Here is a 21,497-nt window from a genome sequence, read left to right on the forward strand (position 1 = left end):
GGGTGGCGGGCGACCACCTCTGGCCTGATGACACCCCGGGCAATTTCATAGAGCCCCAGCGTCGCGGAAACTGGGGCCATTGGGGAGTGGTGGGGTGCTTTCCCTAAATCGTCTGCAGCCTCGTTCCCCGGTATACCAACGTGGGCAGGAAGCCACTGGAGTCGCGGGTTGCAGCCTTGTTTTTGTTTTTTGTTTGTTTGTCTTTATTCGCGTCTTGAAACAAACGTACATGACGCTTGGAGCAAGCAGTAAAAGCTGTCTGAAATCGACAGCTTGACAGAGCTGCAAGCCCCCAAGCACTTCACAGCGTTACGGCAACGTCAAATACAACTTGTATCTTCGAAAAAAGGAGAACAAAATAAAATGGATGAAATTAACTACCAAAACAGTAAATCCGCAGAAACCGTAATGGGTACTTTATGTACTCCGGCATTACACAAACTGCACATGCTATCATGCATTATACAAAGAATATCAAGAATATAATATATGTATCATAAAAAGAATACAATATCATTTATTATACAATGAATGGCACAGTCAAAGATAGGGCTATACAGTGGAGAGAAGAAAGGATAAATGAATTAAAAGAAAATACAATTTTTGTAGGGACATCAATACGAAGCAGTCGATAGAGAAAAGAGTAGTCTTTTTGACATATGTACCGATGCGCAACAAACAGTTAGCACATTCAACATTTTTTAAGATACTCTCGTTGTTCTCGGAAAGTCGCAGGTTGCGCAGGTCGCCTGCAGGTCGCGCCTGCAGGTTGCGCAGCTTAGCAACTAGGGACATCTCGAGGTAGCCACTTCGCCCCCGTGGTGCAGATGCCTCCCTCAATCGAAGTAGCGCTGGCCGGGAGTCGCAGAAGATGGTGGCCGCTGGTGGTGGATCTTCCAGTGGCATGTCCGCGGCCAAGTGTAGGGCTGGCCACCTCGGCCGCTGTGGAGCTGGTGGGGAACGGCAGCCAGCATTGCCGGTGGGCTCCCCTGGCCAGAGAAGTGCAGGCAGCAGCACCTTGGCCCTCACTTGGAAGGACCGAGCCATCTGTGTATACCAGGAGTTGTCCCTGAGGTTGCAGGTCTATGAGGGCAGCAGCTTCCTGGCGAATCCCGACATCTGGCAGTCTCGCCCGGGACTTTACTCCTGGCAGCGTGATTGTGATGCCTCCAGGTACGGCTGCGGTGGCGGTGGGGGCCGTAGGCACGCCCTCTGAGGGACTTCAACATAGTCCTCAAATAGGGCGGCCATGCTGCCCATGCGGGATTTGCCTCTCGAGCGAAGCCTGGCCAGGAGGTGGTCACCTCCAGGTGCTCGGTGCAGGCGCTCCACATGCCGCAGCGCTGTCTACGTGGCGAGCAGCTGCATAGGCCATCTTCCGGTTTCCGCCAGGGTGCTGGCCACTGGGGAGTCTCTTGGGAGGCCGACGCAGCGCCGAACTGCCTTTCGGTGAGCCAGCTCCAGGGTCTTCCACTGAGCGCCCCTGAGGTTCACCAGGGGGAGTGCGTAAAGAACCCGCGAGACAGTACAGGCTGGGTAGATCAGGAGCGCCCAATGGTGCGAGCACCCTCTACCCTGTGCCAGGAGCTGGTTGATATTCCTAACGGCGCGGGTCATCTGGTCCAGTTGTGCCCCAACGGCAGACCTCCATGAGAGGGTTTCGTCGATCGCCAGACCTAGGTAGACGACTTTGCGTCGCCAGGGGAGGGGTCAGCCATTGAGATGCAGTGGATCCGTGCGTCGGGCTTGGGTTGGGCGTGGATGGATTGCGATGACCTCCGTTTTGGCGTCGGAGAGGCGAAGTCCCTTACTCGTCAGTTGGTTCGCCTCTGCACCGACGGCCGCCTGTAGAGACGCGCGTTTGGTGGGCCCCGGGTCCAGAGTGCCACGTCGTCGGCATAGATGGCCATCGCTACCGGGTACTCCAGGTTTTTCGGAAGACGGCTGGGAAGGTCCGCCATGGTAAGGTTGAAGACAAGTGGGCTCAGGACGCTGCCCTGCGGGTCATCAGTCCCCACTCCACGCGGGGCGCTCAGGGTCTTGCCGACGCGTACACGCAGCGAACGGTCTCTGAGGAAGCCATTCACATAATCTCTGAGCCCCCCCTCTGCTCCCAGGCGGTCGAGGGCACCATGGATGGTCTGGTGCGGTAGCGCGTCAAACGCTGACTTGACATCCAGGAGCAGGAGGTACGCCCCCTCTTTCTCGTGTCGGGCCTGCTCTAGGAACGACACCACATCTGCGAGGGCGTCAGCGGTGCAGCGGGACCTTTGGAAGCCACTCTGCTTTTTGTCAAGAAGATTTCGTAGGCTTGTTAGCTGTTCCAGTCTGCCCAGGACCACCGTCTCCATGAGTTCCCCACCGCTGAGGTCAGAGAGATGGGGTCATACGAGGAACGCTCGCTCGATGGTTTGCCAGCCTTAAGCACTGCTGTCACAACAGGTGTCATCCAGTCCTCAAGGATGGTGCCGGTCCTCCAGACATTGTTGAAGTAGTTCAGTAGGCGTAGCTGTTGGTCGGTGTCGAGGTTTCGGAGCATGGCATATGTGATACCATCGGCGCCAGGGGAGCTGGGCCCCCGGGGGCAGCGTCGCATAGCCGCCAGGAGCTCAGCCAGTGTGATAACTGCATTGCAGGCCGCTTCTACCCGAGGGTCAGGTGAGACCACCTGGTGGCTCGTGGTGGCTCGGCGTGGTAGCTCGGCGAGGGGGACGCTGTATGGTAGCAGGTAGCAGCCTGCTCTCGTGTCGGTCAGCCCGAAGATAGTGGCCATAGGTACGAGTGTTGGAGGTGAGTGCATCGGGTTGACGCAAGGGGCAAACTGCTCCGCAAGAAGCTCAGCCAGCTCTTGCTCCCTTATCCCTGCCCCTATGGCCGCGGAGTGGACTGGGCGCAGAGCGCAGGCCGGCTGTGGGATAGACTTGAAAAGCCTCCACGCCGGGGCAGGGTCCCGGCTGCTGTCAAGGGAGCTGTAGAGGCTTTGCCAGCATCTCTTGCGCTGCTGCCTGGCGTGCCGTCTGGCTGCTGCGTCCCGTCGTCTAAAGGCCGTCCAAAGGGCAGGGGTGTTGTGGCGGACGGCCTGCTTCTGGGCTCTGGTCCTGGCGGCCCGAAGGTTGAGCGCCTTGATATCAGGCACCGGCTTTCCCCGGGTCACTTCGGTGTAGGTAGTGGCAACTTCAGTGCAGGGGGGCAAGTTCCTTTAGGAGAGTGCTGTCGTCTGCTGTTTGCAGCCGTTCTCTCTATTGTTCCCTGAAGATGGTCCAGTTGATCACTCTGCAGCGTCTGGTGTCAAAACACCGGTACAGGGAGGACGGAGTGACGAGGACCGGGAAGTGGTCGGAGCGCCAGGTGTCGTTTACCATCTCCCAGTTGTAGGTACAGCGCTCGGACACCAGTGCGAGGTCAATGCACGTCCGACAGGCTCGGCGGACAAAGGTTGGGCTGCCAGTTTTGATTATCAGCAGTGCTGCAGTGACCGACGCATCTAGTGTGTCCCTACACCCTCTGGTGCTCTGGTGGCTTCCTTAGTGCCGGTGGTGGGTGTTCAAGTCCGCTCAGATAAGCCAGTGACGACCCAGGCGGCTCCGCAGTCGGCCCAGGTGGCCGGAATCACGAGGTTCTCCTGGCGTGATATAAACACCGACAACCGAGGTGTCTGTGCCACCCGTACGTACTGTAACGCCAACATACTCCATACGGCCACAAGCAGATTCGTCCAGGTTGAGAGCCAGGCTTGATAAGTCCTGTCTCACGTAGAGGGCCGCTAGTGACGTTCCCTGCAGGTGACTGAGATCCAGGCAGGGGTCAGGGTGCAGGACTCACATGAAGTGCGGCTGAGGTAGCCTACGTAGCCAGGAAGCCGGGGTGCCCCCCCCCCCTTCACCAAAACCTTCTCCAAGGCCAGTACTTCGAAATAAGCCCACAGGAGGCGGTCGGCCAGCTCTGCACTGCGTCTCCGCAGTGAGTCAACGTTGCACTAGAGAACGCGTGGCCTTGGTCCGTTAGAGCTGGTCATGTGGCAGGAAGGAGGAGCCAGGCTCTGCCAGAGGAGCTGAGGAGGGCTGCAGGACGACCGGTTGGGAACCTGGTTGAGGGGGTGTAGGTTGGCGGAGCGAGTTCTGGAGGACCATTCGTGAAACAGGCTGTGTAGCCCGCACCAGCTCTGTCGTTACCCGTCGTGCATGTTGCCAACGGGGCCAGCGGGGGTCATTGACAGTGTGGGGGCCACGGCCGGTTGTGCAGGGGGGCACTCTGGCACCGCAGTGGACGGGCCGACGCGACCCCCCACAGCGTGCGCACCTCGCGGGACATGGGCAGGAGGCCGTCGCATGGTCCAGCCGCCCGCGATGTTTGTGTTGGATATGTTGACATCAACGCCGTAGATGATCCCGCTGCTGAAGTTGCGGCCGATGGGTTCGCGGGCGCGGACTGACAAGCCACACAGCTAGGACACATCCTAGGGTCTGTCGAGGCAATCCGGAGATGCGGCATCGGCGGCCACCACCTTTCCCTGCACGTACACCCGCACGTCGAGCACTCCCGTTATCGCTGTGAGTTGATGCGAAATCGCGTCTGGGGATGCGGAGGGGAAAGAGGCACCTCCCGCAGGGCGGAACAAAACAGTCCCCGCAGTTCTCTGGCCGGTAACAAAAGAGGCGCCGTCAACGGCACCGTTGACGGCGCCGCCGTCGCTTGCTCTGAATCTGCCAGGGGCCTGCCGCGGCGTCGTCTTCCTCCGGACCTACGGATAGGGATTGGGGCGTCGGAGGCGGTGGGGTAGGGGTGGCGTCCGGCCTGGGCGCAGCCATGTTGCTTTCCATCTGTCGTGCAGGGTGCGGTTCAGTGCCGTCGACAGCCGGCAGCACTTGTGTCGGCGTACGCCCGGTCGCATCATGCTCGTGGGGCAGTCCCTATCCGCACGCCTCGCGCCGGTAATTTTTAGAACAGGCCGCACGCCTCGCGCCGATTACTTCTACAACTGTCCGCCCGCCTAACGCGGATAACTTTTCAAATTGTCCGCACGCCTCGAGCCCGAATGCAGCGCCATGTGCAAAGTTTCTTTTTCAGTGTGTTATTATCGACGCCCCAGTTTCTTCCGCTCTCAACTTGGATGCTGTCCGCGTGATACGTTGTCGTGGCCGGTTGCTTAACCCAAGTGCAGCGTCAGTCTTCTAACGCTCGCCTTCACGTTGCTTGCTGTCCTGAACCAGCTGACGGGTGAAGTCGGCGTGTCAAGCCCTCGTCGGACGACGAGAAACGGCGACCGCGACGACACCGATCCATCTCCTGAAGAATTGAAGACGAAGTTTGCCATCGTTCGTTCTGCACTTCCTCTCCTACAAGTCGCATTGCCATCAGCAATGACATGCAACAATATGCCAGAGATCGCCACACGAACAAATGCCGTGCGGTGATATGGCGAATACAGTGAAGTGAAGGTGATTGTGTGCATCGGGGCGTAGAGCTCGACATAATACCACATTTGGCTTGTGATTGCGGTTACGACATAGTACATGGTAAATGCGTGAATGAGGTGTGGTCGAGTGCAGGGTCTGTTCTGTGTGCTATCGCCCTTCATGTCCGCGCATCCGACGGCTAAGTGCGCTGCTTGCACGCGCAGCGACATAGATCAGGGGTCATGCAGCTCCAAGGGGTCATGCAGACAAAACACAGGTTTGGCTCATTTGAAAGATTGCCTCGTTAGATACATACTGACGCCACTCTTAACGTAAGCTTCACTTAAATCAGCTATATAATTACGAAAAACGGGAATGGCCGTCCGAACCACTACATAACCCACAATGTCATACACGCCAGCTCAGCGATTGGCGGAGGCCGGCACAAGCAGACGCATATTAGGTAGAGCTTATAAGCTAACCGAACGAGCTATTTGCGCTTCAATTTAGGGCACATTCTTTTTATAGCAGTAGCAATGGTGGGATAAACACTGGAAGTTATGAAAGCAGATGTAAACGTATAAGTACTGATGCGTACTCCTGTTCGTACTGCGCACTGTGCTTGTTTTAGCTGCACAGCACTGCGGCTCTTTGGGGTTGTCTCAGACAACATCGGCCGATTGGTGTAAGCAACGGCGTATTACGGGCCATATTTGTCGAGCAAGCACCATGTGTTACGAAATGAATATTTTCTCCCTTAACAAAAGAAGCCAAGTAAAAATATGGTCAAAAACAAATCAAAGGCACAAAACCGCCCGCTCCGGTATGCTGGCACTATATGCTAGCACTATGGTATGCTGGCACTAACGGTAAACAATGCTCCACTTCACACCAAGTTTAGCTTGAAGACCCGCTCTTGTGATGTCGTTGCAGACGTCGTTGAAACGCGCAATTTAGTGGGAGAACCAAAATTAATTTTCAGCTTAAATTGAATAATTTCGCAGTGAATAAAGCATCGCTTGCTTCCATGCAAGCGCTGGGGGCACTATAAAACACGAGATCTTTCAAATAAAATGAACTTGTATCATGTCTGCATGGTCCCTTTAAAGCATGTAAAGTGAGGTAATGCATCTCTGCACTTCACAAGGCGTATCGCCTCAGCAAATGGTGAGCCAGTCTCAAGTGCATCTTTTGCAGCTACGACTGCCCTACCTGGACTAATTACACCCAGTAACGGCACAAGATGACGGTATTAACAGATAAGCCATCTCAACCGCCGCAGTGTTTTGGTGTCGGTCTATTTCCTTGTGCAGGAACACACCCAGCTCAGCATTATCACGGACTTTGTAAATGAGAGCAAAAAAGAGCGAAATTCCTCCAGTTGCCAGAGGCCTTGGTGCTATATTTATTTTAACGGCGAGCCTCCTCTGACTGAAACGCCTTCCCTTGGGGTGTTATACAGCCCTTACTACAATTTCTCAGGCCCACTTTGTGTTGCACACAGAAGCAGTCATTCCCCTGAGAGGAGGATGAATCACCTCCGCAAACCTCACCCCTCCGGGCGTGAAGTCACCTGTACTCATTCTCTAAGACGTGCGCTGTGCTGGCAATGCTGTAAGCACTGTACAACACAGGATAACATGTGTGCTAGTTTAATCAACACAGTGAAGCACTTGAAGTAACAGGATGATGCTTTGTCTGACAGCGTATCCATGGTCGCAATTCAAGATCTCTATACAGTAGTTGCAAGAGCACAGCCTGAATGTTTCCAACCGCTTTGCCTACCACATTTGCCCCTCGCCTTATGTGAATCCTTGCCAAGTAACTCTCATCACGTCCTGTTGCCTTCTGTAGCTCAAAAATCTGTGCCCTCTATAATGTCCTGCTACATCTGCTCCCTGCGTTGCACTGTTTCCAGAAGGACGAAGCTTCTCCCACACAAATACAGTCTAGACCGGCCGACCTATGGCTGGGGAGGGTGCTGATCCTCCACTGTGGGACTTAGGCCATTCTTGCCAGTGTGTGCAGTGAATGTAGTCTATTGATTGTTGGCCTGTGTGAGGGACTGCTGATAGCACTGCATATGCTCCATTGTTCGCGCTATGATTACTCTTCACTGCCCTTTCCTTTACTGCTATTTCTACACTTTTGCACACTTTCTTCTCAATCCCTTTTAGGTCCCCCTGTTTTTAAACTGTAAACGCAACCTGTGAAGGAAGAAAAAAAAGGGTAGGGGGAGAGGAAAAAACTTGGAAGCCAAATAGTGCTCAACAGAAATCGTTATGCGACAACGGTAGGGGTTTTCGATTATCAGTCCTGGACTCTCTACAAACTCCCCGAGAGGCAACCTGATATTTCTTGCTCGCATGTGTTCCTGTGGTGTAGATAATCTTGTTACTACCCGTGGACAACAGGTGAAATGTCACTGTAAAGACCCAGTGTATGGTTCAGGAATTAAGTAAACTTTATGCGCATAGATGAGACTGAAAATTTGTCGCTTGAAAAATCTTGCATATCCTTCACATTTGGCCCCGCGTTAGCTCCTTCTGCACGGGCAGGCTTACTGAAATTATGCATGGACTCGCTACCTCTGGCAGGCCCCAGTGTACCATTTTCGATCGAATAGCCTGCTGAAAGATACCGAACACTTTTCGATATCAACTTCAGGTTAGTTATAGTGCAGGGGGCAGTCTGTCATGCACGCAAAAGCCACAATGTTTTTCATGGCTAAAGGTAAGGCTACGTGATAAATCCAACGTGTAACATGAGTTGCTAGGCCAGCAGCCGTCTTTATGTTGCTTCTCTCTTCGTTTCGTTTGCACCAATTCTATCCAAAAAATGCCCTTAAATGTCTGCACAGCTTTACCTAAAAACTAGGCCATAAACTACAGTTGAGGCTAACAGGAGCCACCCGTAGTAAACATCTGTGGGGGAAAAGGTGAGGAGCATAATCCACAAAACAAATTTTGAAAACGAAATGAGGCTGTTAAAAAACCTTATTGAGCTTAACTTCTTGCGGGAAAAGTTAGTAGTGTAGGCAGGGCTGGCCGTCGCGTAAGGAGGCGGGCCGCCCGCACCCACAAATTCTGCACGGCGCCTGTGGGCGACGGGCCAGGGCTGCGGAGTAAGGAGACGCAGACAAAGTGCTGGCTTTCGAGCCTCGGTGGCCTACTTGATTCCCTTCTTTCTCAGCCCACACAACAGCCTACCGATGGCGATGGTGCTGTTGCGGAAGCTACTACAGATGGCCTCCCCCTAGCGAACAGGTTGAAATGAACGATGAAACGTACTGAGAATGGACATGAGCTAAGACGGAACTGCATATATACGGTACCTATGCGCAAGATATGACAGAAGAAAGCGCTATAAATCTGTACTGATCTGTACAAACGATGTCCTTGTCAATCGAGATCGGTAAGTTCAGTGTTCATGCCCAGTCGGGGTCCTTGCAGCACCGGTAACACAGCGAGTTCAGGAGGTCTGGCCTGGGAGTGCGGCAGTGGTCGGGTGGCGCGACGGATGGTGCTGTTACATAAATTCCACAGGCCGTAGTGCGTAAGCCTGGGAACAGGCACTCTCGCATGAGTTGGAGAGAGCATGATGATGCGGGTACGCGCTCGAGAGTCGGCAGGAGGAACGACAAGCCTGGGTCTGGGATGGTGGCGATGTCGAGCATGGATTTGTCGAAAAGCAGACAAGGACGTGGAGATTGAGTGACAGCGCGGTGGTCGACCACGGCACCGAAGCCACGCACGGCGCTTTGGACGTCGTTCCCTCTTTCTCGCAGCCAAAGAGAAGGCCTTGTTCGCGACACGGGGCTCAAGGAATGGGGTGAAATTCGCATGAGCAACATTCGGCTGAAACGCCGGGCATTGGAGACCACGATTGGCGGTGCGAAAACCAATGGCGTGATGTCTACGCTGGCCTCTAGCAGTTGAAGCGCAATTGTGGTCAGGAACGACAGAAGCACACGACAGTAAATCAGGCAAAAGAACTGAAGCTGAGCAAGGCAACTGTGTTGGTTCGTTTGATGGTGCATGGATTCCGAGAACTGTCGGAGACACTGTGGAGCTCACATCAGGAGTGGAGAATGGCTCTATAGTTTCAGGGCCAGAAGCGTGCCGCTCAAGATGAGTGAGCGCGCAATCAATGACGCAAGGTTGTGTCAAGGAGGCACTCGTTGAAGTGTCAGTCCCTTGCGGTAGATTGGACGTCTTCATTTTGGCGAAGATAGAACGGGTTTCAACGTCTTGATGATAAATCACGGTAATTGGCAGCGACGGGGACGACGATTTCGCAGTTGACGACGTCTCAATAGGAGCGCCGTTGTCATTGAGTTCGGGGAAATTGGTAGAAGGCTCGAGTTTCGGCATATGTGCTGGCGGTTGTGCCTTCGAAGTGGGTGAGCTCGGTTGGGTCGCGAGCGGCGGAAGACGAACCACTGGTATGCCGAAGCACTCTAGCACGGCTTCTTTAAGGTCGCAGTAGAGATTTGGTCCCGATGGTTCCACGCGGAGTTGGGTAAAGACCTCGCTCGGGAGAGCCCGGCACGTGATGTTGTACCTTGTGGCTTGGCTAAAGAAGCTGCGGATGTAAAAGTGGCTCTCCATGAGCGCGAACCATAACTCCGGGTCCTTGGAGTTGAAAGGTGGCATAGGAGGGAATGGCGAAGATGGCGGCTCGCTGTTGAAGCCTCGTTGATACCCCAGCGGTGAATGCATGGTTGGGTTGAGTCCGGTGTCTCCGGGTCACCACTTTTGTAGGCAGGGGTGGCCGTCGCGTAAGGAGTCGGGCCGCCCGCACCCACAAATTTTGCACGGCGCCTGTGGCCGACGGGCCAGGGCCGCGGAGTAAGGAGACGCAGACGCAGTGCTGGCGTTTGAGCCTCGGGGGCCTACTTCATTCCCTTCTTTCTCAGCCCACACAACAGCTTACTGATGACGATGGTGCTGTTGTGAATGTTGCTACAGTAGCGAGTGAAAGCGGGTTTCAGAGATTAGCTTATCTTCAGCATTTCTTTCAGTAAAGTTTTACTAAGGCTGCTCTCATTTTGCAAGCTGACATTGCAAGCATGGCGAGTTGGGCAACAGCACTACCTCGACGTTAAAATTGTATAATGTAAGGTGTTTCAACTGGTGATTCCTGCACTCAATAAAACGCAACAATCATGAGCTTAACAATCACATATCATTCCACATTACTACCCCTCCTTTTTCATCATACCACGGAAAACTACTGCATTCTAATTGTACTTGACATGAATGGAAATAACCTCTGGGCACCTTTCTCTGGCACCGATGTTACCTATTTCCCTTTTCATTACAAAACTATGAACAAGGTCATGGTCCTTTTATGTAGCCAGAAACGAAACTTCGTGTTTAGTTTTTCCTTTGTGCTGAGTGAAGTGTGGTGTTACTATGGCAGCTATGTCGCAAGCAGCCCTGTTATCATCTTTCTTGCCCCTGCGGAGAATAAAGGCGATTTAAGGTCACAGGATAAGCCCTATAGTTCCCAAGCATTTTTGGCCATTTCCAGGTAAATTTTTCTCGGCATCTACTAAAGGCATCTACATAATGCGTACATGAGTTTCTTTAAAATGTGCGGCTATTTTAACAGCACCACAATTATTGAAACCAGACTAAAATTATAATTTTTTGAATTTTTTCTACCAGTATCTAAACTTTGGCTAACTTTGCATATTAAAAATTTTCGAAGAAAACCAGTGGGTGCATATTTTAAATTCTGGCACAGTAGATGTCACAACATGTAGATGACAGGAAAAAAAATTCCCCGCATTTCCCCGAGGGGAAGAATGTGAAAGTGCGAATGCACGAGTTGAATTTGCGCGGTTCGGTAATGTTCGCGAAAGAGAGATCACACACACACACACAACTACAAAGAAAGAAAGATGCATTTATTCACAGACACCTATTTGTGTTGTCGTTGTACTTCATTGCTAGAGCGGATCTCAGCTTTGAAATTTCGTGTCAGTACTCCTTTAAGCGGTTCCTGGCCAATCCCCCACGTGGGTATGTGCCATGTCACCGGCCAGGCAGCGCGCGCCCATCTCCCCCCGTTGCCAAGGAAGACGAGGAGATTCCTGGCCAATCCCCCACGTGGGTATGTGATGCGGACATCGCCGGTGGACGCAGGTTCAGGGTCGCTTAAGAAGTGCATTGCACTTAAAAGAATCAGCCTGTTATCCTGGAAGATATAGGCAATAATTGTACCTACATTAAATACGGTTTTGAGATAATTGAGCTTAAAAAAAGAAATGAGGCGAAAAAATACTTTTTTCGCCACAAACAACCCTCAAGTCATTTATTTAGTAAGCACCAGCTTCGTAATCACTGCGGAATCATGTTTCCGCTTTTCAGCCGGTCTTCTGTCCTGCCTTGCCAATTTAGTCGGCTTTTGTGCAGCTCTGTTCACAAAGGATCTTTGCGAACAGAGTCAACCTTTTTTAGCCACTTGTTGGTGCTTTTGCGCACTGGGTTCAATCCCATTTATTTTGAATGCTGGCTCTTGCGATACTACCATTACTCAATGAAAGAGCAGCACCCAATGTTGCAATCTTGAGAGTGTGAAGCCCAGCAAAGACATTTTTTGGTGCGCGGCTTTGAAGCACAAATGTGTTAAAAAAAATTCCCCGCATTTCCCCGAGGGGAAGAATGTGAAAGTGCGAATGCACGAGTTGAATTTGCGTGGTTCGGTAATGTTCGCGAAAGAGAGATCACACACACACACACACAACTACAAAGAAAGAAAGGTGCATTTATTCACAGACACCTATTTGTGTTGTCGTTGTACTTGATTGCTAGAGCGGATCTCAGCTTTGAAATTTCGTGTCAGTACTCCTTTAAGCGGGTGCATTAGCCCTTCTCACGCCCGATTCCTGGCCAATCCCCCACGTGGGTATGTGCCATGTCAGCGGCCAGGCAGCGCGCGCCCATCTCCCCCCGTTGCCAAGGAAGACGAGGAGATTCCTGGCCAATCCCCCACGTGGGTATGTGCTATGTCAGCGGCCAGGCTGCGCGCGCCCATCTCCACGTGCGCGGACATCGCCGGTGGACGCAGGTTCAGGGTCGCTTAAGAAGTGCATTGCACTTAAAACATGCACAGCGTCTTTGGATTGCCTTGGCTGAAACATCAGCTACGCAATGGCTGCCAAGAAACTTCTTAATACGGCTGGTTCCTGTCTAGCGTCTTGATCTGGAGCTGGGAGTTTCTTGATGGAAAAAATGACAATAAACACGGAGCACATTCTAAAATCGGACATGATCACTTTCTACTTGCTCACGGAAAAACGGTTTTTGTAGCCAGAAATACAAACTTGTAAAATATGCATGAAGCGAACTTCCCTAATTGTAAAGAGAAAAAAAAGTCACCTTTTTTTTTTTAAATTCGGCTTTCCCTTTGCTCTTATAGGACTAGTGACATTTAATTTCAAATTTGAGCAACTATACAGATAGCTTCTCGTGTATGTAATCTTTCAGACGTTTGAACTTTACTGTTTCATAAAACAATTTCAATCTTCGCGCGTATTCAAAAGGCGACAGAGACACTTTAAGATAAGCGTCATCTGACGTACGGCATCGTCACCAAGATAGAGATAGAGGGCGCTCTGTAATGTGAACCCGTGAGGTCAGCACTGCTAGTGACAAGGCTTGCTATGCCAGATGGGCTTGCAATGCCAGACTACATTGAGTGATGAATGTTGGACATGAGGGGTACAGCAAGGAGAAGACAAACAACAAACGTTAAAAACGATAAACAAGGGAATGGTGCTAGCAGAGTCCGGACGTAAAAAGTACATTTGAAAAGAAAATCATTAATGTAAACTCTGAATCAAAATACAAAGTACAGAGTGCAAAAAAGGGAAGAACACCAACCCAAGAAAAAGAAATTGATAAACACCACAGCATGGGAGAGTACATATCTTGAGACACTTGCACTGGGTATGGTCTAAAGAGATATGTCCAGTTCAGTCTCGTAGGAAGAAACAAACATTGTGAATAACCACTCTTTTATTATGCGTGCCGTTTCATGCACGCATAATACAAAAGATTAACGGATACATCCTCTCTGGAAAGAACTCTTAAATGCACACAGTGTGATGACTATGATATAACTCCCCTTTTCAAGAGTGAATGTATACACTGGCGGCACGGGTTGGGATTATCATTGAAGTGTTTGCTTTTGGCTCTAGCTCCACCATTACGGTATAGAGTACATTGAACAGAAAAGATTTGACCTACACGTAATGCACAAACGGAGAATGTTCGGCTAGGGGTCAACACGTATCACATTATGTGATAAAATGTACAACAGTGGCAGTGTGTTGCTTCTGCACAACAGAAAAAAAACAACAGTGTAGCTGGAACAACGACCAAGAAAACGCGAAACACCCAGCACTCGTGTGATGAAATGCTTGCCAGTACCCCCCGCGCGCGTCGCCTTGGCGGTGTAGCTGGGCCTCCTACCTTCTGTCTGGCTGGTGAGGCGCGCGTTTCTAGCCCCATGTGAGGGGCTTTGTTCCTCGGGGGTGTTGTCCGGTGCCAATCAGTGGCCTAGTGTGGGCTAATCAATGAGCCATCCTTACTCTCGACTTGTGACGTCCCTTTTGCGGGCGGGGTTTTGTTGGTGAAGCCGAGGAGTTTGATGTTTTGAGGTTTGAACAGAGGAACAGAGATAGAGGAGGCAGAGAGGTGGATAGCGGCGAGCACCGCTTGACGCGGGCCTTGGAAGTTGTAATGTAAATAAAGCGTAATGTAAATAAAGTGTACATATTGTACATTTTGAGTTTTCTGGGAGTAGACCGTCGTCGGCTATGGGCCGTCGGCCAACGAGACCGCAATAGTCGTTTTATCGGATCATCGCATCGATCATCGACGTCGGCGACCGACCCACCTTCTTGAGTTTAACTGCTTCCATCACACCTTCCTCAGAAATCTAGCGACCTTGGTCAAACTGTTGTATTCGCACGTATAGCACATTTTTTCGGTTTTCTTTCCAGCTCTTCATGAACAAAACTTGGCCTTTCTGTGAAGGCACCAAGGCACCAGGACAGCTTGCGTGCTGCCTGTTCGGCCCGATTGTGTCTCTGATCACGCGATAAAACTTCTGCGTCAGGAATCACCTGAAAATATGCTAAATATCATCAATACTTTATTGCAGAAATCGTGGACCTTCGCAGACTGGAAAATTGCCAAAATAGTTCCTCTGCTAAAAAAACCCAGCCAAGGTGTGATTCCGGACAATATGCGCCCAAGAACGTTGAGTAGTGCCCTATTGAAATTGACAGAGAGGATATTACACGGCCGTTTGCTCCCGCTTCTATCCACTAAAAATATTCTAAGCCCCACCGAACAGGTTTTCATCCAGGCTCCTCCAGTTTGTCAGCGAATGTTGAACTCCCACTTTCTCACTTCCTAGTACCTTGGAGCAATCATGGCGAAGCGGTGTTGGGGACAAAAACTCCATTTCCTTTTCTAGTGGGCTAACGGCTGGAAGAGGTCCTGTGAGCTGCCTGAACATAGACATTTAAAAGTGTGTGCATATGTGCACACCATGGACAGTTACATAGTGTTTTTCTTGCGATACTTAAGATTGGCTTATCGTCGTACATATCGCCATCCGTATCCACATATACTATATCTCGATGTTGTACTCCAGCTTCCCCACCCTGTTTTTTTTTCATGTTTTCCTAGGTTTTTTTGCCTCATTCGATTCAACCCCATCAAGACCTTCCATTAGTGGAGCTCACCTGCTAAGCTCTCATTAAAGCTTTTTAAAGCGAAGCTTCCTATGCCTCCCTAATGGCGTTGATGTCCCGCCAAAACCCACTGCAAGAAAGGGAACTTTGCGCAATGGGTTTCAGTAGGCGATATAATGATAACCGAAATCCCACCAAGCGTCTCTAAAAAAAACGCACCCCCTGATTGGAATGGAACGTGGGCCCCTCGCGTTATGAAGCGCACGTCCCAACTGCGCCATTCCGACACGGTCAACGCAGTATAGATTTCGACGTTTGACCTTCACTCAGGTCGCATGGGGCAAAGCTTTGTGTTTTGCCAATCTTTATTTTTAAGGGACTGTAAAGTGAATTTTCAAACTTCTATTTTCGTTCACATTGAAGAGGCTGGCTCAATTAAACCAACTTGTCATCGTTTATCCGGTGAATTAAGCCGTAGCTAATTTATGAAGCCTGAATGAAGGAAAAATATCATGCGAAATTAGTGGCGCCCGCAACAACTAACAGCCGTGACGCGTATTCCAGGTGCGATGTGATTGGACGACGTCCAAGATTGGAATTCAAATCACTTTCGGTTTTGCTTCTGTGCAGTAACATGCTTGGCATCTCACGTTGTCGTTGTTTGAGCATTCTAGACAGAAGCGCCAACTACGGGGGGGCAGTGGGGCTCGTGCCCCCCCCCCCCCCCCCCCGGACGGCTTTACGGGGGGGCAGAGCCCCCTCCGGCCCCGGCTGAGGATTTTTTAAGGGCTTGGCTCAGCTCTGCGCCCGTCGACATCGGACTGTTGGCCGTCCTGTCGGCCAACTACTGTTTACAATAGGGGTTGGGATTTTGAAAGACAGTTCCGTCCCCCAGACGGGAAGGGGGAAACGCAGGGCCATGTCGCTTTTCTTCATGGTGAGTTAGACGTGCTTAGTGTGCGGATTGTTGACAACAATGTAGCGCTGCGCTTGGCTATGGTGGCTGAGAAGGGCCACCCTTCTAGCCACCATAGCTTGGCTTCAGCAGCACGCCAGCAAAGCGACATTTTGTCGGGAGCATAGGTCGGCGCACTCACTCGTGAGTACACTTATTAGTAATCATTTGTACTCAAACTCACGAGTGAGTACGATGATGAGTGAGTACACACCCAGATTAAAAAAGTGAGTATGATGACGATTGAGTACAGGGGTAAGTCCACTACTCGTGAGTACAGAACTCATGAGTACACTACTCCTGAGTATGAGTGCTCATGAGTACAATACTCATGAGCATGAGTACTCATGAGTATGAGTACTGGTCAGTATGGTACTCATGCGCACACAGTACTCATGGTTAAAATACTCATGAATACTGTATTTTCGAGTGCTTGCACTCGTGAGTACATGCACTCGTGAATACAGCAGTGTAAAAGTCTGGACGCACGTGTACGAGTTTCAGACATTGAGCGGTGGCGTTCAAACTCTCAAGGATAGTAAAATCAGGCAACGAAAACTGCACCTCCCTCCTTTGCCTGTCCTTGTTTGGCGCTGTTAGCGTTTTTCGGCGGTCACTCGCTAAGGGGTCGCAGTGAAAAGGGAAAAACGAGGGGGTTAGGTCCCGGTGGAAGCGCGGCCACAATTGCTCTGTTTCTAGGGCACCTGTTGATTGGAGCAGTTATTTTTGTTTACAAATGCGCGGCCTGGGAACGCGTAGCTGCTTCGTTCCGCTTGCTTCATTAACATTGTTTTAGGGGAAGCGGTGGGGTCTGCTCACAATGCATGCACTACGCGCACCGAAGTCGCTCTTTTCCGGTCCTAAAGGAGCACTGACACGAAAATTTTATGTTACACTTTTATTGCTTTTATCGATGCTTAATGGCCTGGCGAACCTGAAACAGCACTTCAAATACTTGAGCGCGCGATAGTTAATTACATTGAACGGCCTGAAAATCGTTTGTTTCAAATTCCCGCGCTTTCATCCCGAACGGCGCATATGACAGACTCCCTGCCTGACCTCACCGCTTTGTGCGGACGTCACCGGCGCCGGCTTGAGAGGGTGTTGCGCCCGCTCGCCGCTCGTGTGTCCGCGCGCATGAAGTGACGTCACGAGCTTTTGACGAGCGCTGCCGCGTCACTTCTTTTGGCTCTCCCTTGATGATGTCACGCTGATGAAAATACTCTCAAACCAGTTTTCTCGGCGGCCGACCAGCGTTGCCTGAGCGCGCTGGGCTGCTAACATCGCTCGGCATGGTGTGCTCCACTGCGTAGTTCAGGAGTATTTTGCACCGCGTGCTGCGATGTCGTTCAAGGCGCAAACGTCGCCTGGTCAGCACTGCGCGGTGGTGGGTTATTGAACAACCAGAGAAAGCGAGAAACAGTCGCTGACAGCGCGCATATGCACGGCACTGCCTGGAGAAAATGCAGTGCGGTTGCGGCGTGTTTTTGCGGCATCGCTTCCCAACGCACACAGAGTTGAGATATCGGTGGATTCCGTTGATAAATCGCAACGACTTTGTACCAACGACCAACTCCAGGGTTTGTTGGGTGCACTTGGACGGCAAGCAGACGGATCAAAATCCATTTATCACACGCAAAGCTGCGACAGGGAACGGAACCCCCTGAAATGTTAGAAGCAACTTTATCCTTTACAATACAGCATTGATTGGTTGGTTGGTTGATTGATTGATTGATTCATTCATTCATTATGGTGTTTAACGCCCCGACGCTTCATGGGTGATGAGGCGCGCAGTAGTGGAGGGCTGCGGGTTAATTTTGACCACTTGGGGATCTTTCACGAGCGCCGATACAATACAACACTACAATAACTTCTGGTTCCTTGTAGTCAATTTAAAATACCATATATTGTTTGGTCATTACAGCCGATTGGCATTAAACCATCCCCTTTTCATCTAATCTAACCATTAAAATCACGGCGTTTTGTTTACTTTTTTTCAGGCCAACGCATTACACTGCCAAACGATTTGAAAGGATAACTTTCTCCATCGCACACTGCTGGTCGATAGCAGGATAAGCAGGCAGCCAAATGTGGAAACGCAGCTCGAGGTACGCGTGAACGCTGCATTTGGAAAATAGCTCAACCTGTTCACAACGCGGTCAAAGGAAATGCTTTTAATCCTTTTGCGTTGCCACGGAATCTAAAGTATTACAATTACAAAACAGTTACTGCTGGTCGGGTAAAGCATTTGTGGTGAAAGCAGCGGTTTCACAAAGGTGGGCTCCGAGCGACAGGCCACATGCGCTGCGCAGAGTTAGGTCAATCATGATCACGATCATGATCAACCAATATTAACTCGCCCGAACGTCAACCCTTTTGCTCAACCTTCGAATAGTAATTTGACTGGTTGTGCGGTCGCGTTATTTTTCCGCCCGGGTAATTTCGTTTCGTCAGTAACCGTCATAAGTCTAGTTAAGAAAGATTATATTGCATTGCAATGCCAACAGCGTAGCAATCGCCTCGTCGAAAGTCCATCGCGAGCACGGATCACCGTGACCCACATATGCTATGCGCGCTCCGCATTCGACGTCCGCGCTTCCGTAAACATGACTAATCGGTGAACATAACAAGCACGGTGGCATTGAAAACACGTATTTACTCCCCGATATCGATTTCTATGTCAGTCGGTGCCATACCGGTACGTTTTCATCGCGGAACTGCGGAGCACCACCGGCACCACCACCACACTGCTACTGCTGCTGGTCCCAACAGCCGGGGTCGGAATTTCCCGCTCTGACAGCAAATCAGGACCTAAAATCCGTCCGCAGATGATGAAAACAAAACAGAACACACACACACAAGCACTGCAACCGCTAACTTAACGCCAAACCACTACGGTTCACTCGGTAATGCACGGATTACGAGCAGACGCACGCAAAGAACGGCGCACTTAACAGCCCAGCGCGGAGGTTTCGGCGGTCGCTTCATAGACGGCGCTAAAATAAAAAGCTCGTATCAAAAAATTGCAAAATGTTTCTGCGGCGCAAAGCAGACATACCAAGACTACCCTGCGGTTTTTATTACCGATTTTGCTCTGATCGCATTCCGGGCGAACAGTATTTCCTTTGGGTTCGTAGCGCAGGCGTTGACTTTAGACTCGGTCACCGGTTTTAGCGCGTGCTAACGCGGTCCACTTTGGGAGAGATGTGAAAGCCTGCAGACGAAATGATCCGGGCCTACCAGTCTTGGAGAACTGTCAGCGGCATATTCGGAAATAAATTCTTCTTCTTCTTCTTCTTCTTCTTCTTCTTCTTATTATTATTATTATTATTATTATTATTATTATTATTATTATTATTATTATTATTATTATCATAAAAATTGTAGGGCTACCTAAAAAGGAACAAAAGTTTTACCAAATGTCGTCCCTGGCTTTTGCTTCTTTCATTTCAGATATCCCACATGCTGTAATAATTAAAGCCGTAGTATTTTTCCCGAGAAAGAGTAACGAAACGTGAAGAGAACCTCAGAGAGAGCAGTTTGCGCCCACTAAAGTGTTTTTATCCATGTTAAAATCAAAATATTTGCCCATTTAGGCGTTCCATAAAATCGTGCCGTTCTGTCGCTGTGCTGTTTTGACGCTGTGCTGTTTTGTCAACGTGCTGTTCCGTCGCGTGCGCTTTTGACGCCGTGCTGTTTTGTCGCGTGCTGTTTTGTCGGGTGCCCTTTTGACGCCGTGCTGTTATGTCGGTGCTCTTCTGTCGCGTGCCCTTTCGTCGTGTGCTGTTTTGACAGCGCCCCGTTCTTCACGTCGCAGGCCGCTCATATTTCACCCAGGGTATTCTGTTGAGTGAAGGAAACGAACTGTGCAATAATATTAACGCCCAAAATTGGTGTCAGTGCTCCTTTAAGCAGTTTCCATAGATGCATGTCGTGCTCTGGAGCCATTTCGTGAGCAGAACCGCTCATTTAAACAGTCGCAGTTAGTTTACGTGATTCGCGTCAAATTGACTGCATGGTTTGTATCAACCACATGGTTTTATTAGGCTCCCGTTTTGAAACTTTTTGCTTAGGTTTCGTAGGACTATGTCCTCATGCTGTCCATTTACAAGTGAGCATATAGGCCCACCGCGCAGGTTGGGGGTTGTTAATCGGACATCATACGGCCCAGTCAAACGCGTGTGACGCCTTGTTTCGCCTCGCATATTTTGTCGAACAGCGCTGGCATCTTGCTACTGGAGGAGCGTTTTGCTTTCGAATGGCAACCCGATGCTCTGCTTCTCGTTTATGCCACCGTGTAATGATGAAGCTGACGACGACGGTGAATTTCGGTGGTTGTTCTTTCCCTACTTCATCTGCTGTTTACTGGCGGGGCGACCCCTCCTCGCTAGCAACTTCTGCCGAGTTTAAGCTCGCACTGTGGAAGGCCTCGTGAAAGGGCCGTTTTATATGATGAACGCCAACGCCATACGTTGGGTTTTTACCTTTAGCTCGCGTCTTGGAACGTCTCGTAAAACATGTTGGTTGCCCGTAACGATGCCACCGCACTTTTTTATCGATAGCTCTCAGCTTCATCAGCGCTTCTCGAACCAAGAGCTGCAGATTTCCACTGTGCAAGCAACGCACCAACAAGGGAATAGAGTGACGCCATTGCAAGCTATCACGCCTCCGAAAAGCCTGTCTGCAAACTTTGTTTTCGAGGTCACAAAGCACGCCAGAGCAGTTGGACAGTGCTGTAACGGCTGCCAAGCACCGGCAGCAACTGTGTGCACTGCGGCCGTCGACTGCGAGCGATACCCGCTCCAAGCCTCCAAAACACACACATACACTGTTGGGACTGGGCCATCCCAGCTCAGTCACTAGTGTTGCGACGTTGCCCTGCCCAGTCCGCTATCGACGAGGCGCAGACCATAGCGACGAAGTAACCGAGATGACGGTTATTTGAAGCAGCATTTATATACAATATATACAAAGGTAGCAAGAGTGTTACATGGCTAAGACAAGCGCGATAGCACTTCTCAACTCAGGGCCTTCGATGAGATGCCGCCGCACAAATGCTGCTTCCGGGCTGGTTTTATACCCCCAGGGTTCCGTTGCAGCCGCATGCAGTTCCGATGCCTCCAGTCGGAGCTATCACTGGCCGCATTATGAATCTGGCGAATGGAGGCGAAGCGATTGCGTCAGCCGAGCCGCCCTGACCGGGAAAGGGAAGGCGACTCTGCGGCGGCGTGTCCAGGCGCTACTTGCTGCGTGTCTGCGGGGATTAGTTCATCCCAGGCATGATTTGGTCCAGCCGTCGCAATGGGAAAGGGAGAGCAGACTCGGCGGCGCCTTTCCCGCCAAGTCGCGGCACGTCTGACGCGGGCGGTTTGACCTAGGCGCGAATCAACCCCGCCATCGGCACGTCGCCAGGTGCAGCGAATTTGTGTCG

At 50.9% G+C, this 21,497-nt stretch overlaps 1 protein-coding gene across 1 annotated transcript in view; it reads left to right on the forward strand.

Moving 5' to 3' along the window:
* Positions 1 to 21,497, forward strand: part of LOC144180676 (SEC14-like protein 2) — a 100,515-nt gene that overhangs the window by 35,161 nt on the left and 43,857 nt on the right. The window lies entirely within an intron of this gene.

This window comes from Haemaphysalis longicornis, unplaced genomic scaffold, assembly GCF_048455015.1.
Source record: "Haemaphysalis longicornis isolate Haplotype H1 unplaced genomic scaffold, Haemaphysalis longicornis Haplotype H1 scaffold_4, whole genome shotgun sequence".
Lineage (NCBI taxonomy): Eukaryota > Metazoa > Arthropoda > Arachnida > Ixodida > Ixodidae > Haemaphysalis > Haemaphysalis longicornis.